Genomic DNA, 1724 nt, shown 5'->3' on the forward strand with positions numbered 1-1724 from the left:
TTCTGATTCTGCCTATACTGCTGGCCTGGTAAATAGAACTTAGACTGCTCAATTAAAATGGCTCAGTGACCAAAGTTTATTTATACTATTTACACAGGTACAGCAAATTGTACAGCTAAGACAATACCCCTTTTATAGTACTTATATCAGAGCTCATATCACACTGCCTGGCTTTTTAACAAAAGGAAATGCATATACTGACCAATTGGTTGCTTTATTAAAACAGGCCACAGAATGTCATCAGCTTTTACATCAGTCTGCCAAAATGTTGTCTAAACAATTATCAATCACTTGAAGCAGGCAAAACAGATTATCAAGGAATGTTCCACTTGCAGGTTACATCTGCCTCAAGGGTCTAATACAGGAATTAACCCTCAAGAATTGATAAGGGACCATATCTGGCAAAGGATGTAACAAACTATACTCCTTTTAGATGCTTTGGGGCATCACATGTCTCTGTAGACACTTTTTCAAAGGTCCTATGGGCCACTGCATCTACAGGGCCACTGCATCTACAGTGGAAAGGGCAAAACAGGTCATTAATCATTGCCTAATTGCTTTTGCTGTCATGGGAATTTCAAAAATTATTAAAACTGATAATGGACCTGCATACACAAGCTGTCCTTTCCAGCAATTTGTAAAAGGTGGAAAGTTTGCCACATTATGGGAATACCATGCAATTCCCAAGGACAGGCAATTATAGAATGCCAACATCAGCAGCTAAAATCCCCACTTGAAAAACAAAAAGGGGGAATAGTGGTGAAATCTGTACGTGGACTATAACAAACCTTAACTACTTTCACTTGTAATGCTGATGGCAAGACACCTATGTAATTACACTGGTGTCAGAATAAGCCAAAGGAAAATGGTCTGGTTAAATGAAAAGATCCTGAGTCTGGTTTATGGAAGGGTCCCTTTGTTAACCTTTGATCGAGGATATGCTTGTGTATTTCCAGAAAACTCCTCCAAGCCCATGTGGATTCCTGCAAGGACTATTAAACTTTGACATGGATCTGAGAGAGGAACTGACCAGACTAATGAGGACCTTGCACCTGGAGCGTCATCCTATACTTGCAGCTGCAGACTATCCACTACTCCAGCCACAGATAGCAGTAGTCCCAAGCAACACGCTGAAGATAAGTAATGGTAGGAGAAAGAAACAGAGGAGAAACAGTACAGAAATGACCTGGGGGATGGTAAAGAAGTCTTGCCATGCTAGCAGTCATCAGTTGTGTGATGTTGTAGATTGCCTTGAACAAAGCCAGAGAAGGTCAGACCTGCATTGTTATTGCCTGTTGTTTGTCCACCATCCAGAACTTGAATATCATTGCTGTCATGTCACATGGGACAGTGATTGAGAAGGGGACCCATGAAGAACTGATGGCCCAGAAAGGAGCCTACTACAAACTAGTTCCTTAGATGCCTGGCAACAATTTAAAAAGGACATGAAAGAATTCAATCTATTTCATTGGATCTCTCTACATTGACTCTTAGCATAACCACTATTGTCTGTCTCATTCTTGTTCTTATATGTTTATTTCTAGTCTTCAGATGCGGAATGAAGAGTCTTAAAAGGACTCAAGCCCTACAGTCAGCATACACTTTTCAAGATTTATTAAGAAAACAAAAAGGGGAGATTCAGGAAGCCACTGCTTTCCCAATACTGTCATAAGAATGCACCATGGAACACGAAGTCCGATGGACCTTGGATTTAGAAGGGATGT

The 1724-nt window shown here is 40.6% G+C and overlaps 1 pseudogene; it reads left to right on the forward strand.

Moving 5' to 3' along the window:
- Positions 1–938: 938 nt before the first annotated feature.
- LOC118676663 lies at positions 939–1419 on the forward strand (annotated as a pseudogene).
- Positions 1420–1724: the final 305 nt, after the last annotated feature.

This window comes from Myotis myotis, unplaced genomic scaffold, assembly GCF_014108235.1.
Source record: "Myotis myotis isolate mMyoMyo1 unplaced genomic scaffold, mMyoMyo1.p scaffold_m19_p_2, whole genome shotgun sequence".
Taxonomy (NCBI): Eukaryota; Metazoa; Chordata; class Mammalia; order Chiroptera; family Vespertilionidae; genus Myotis; species Myotis myotis.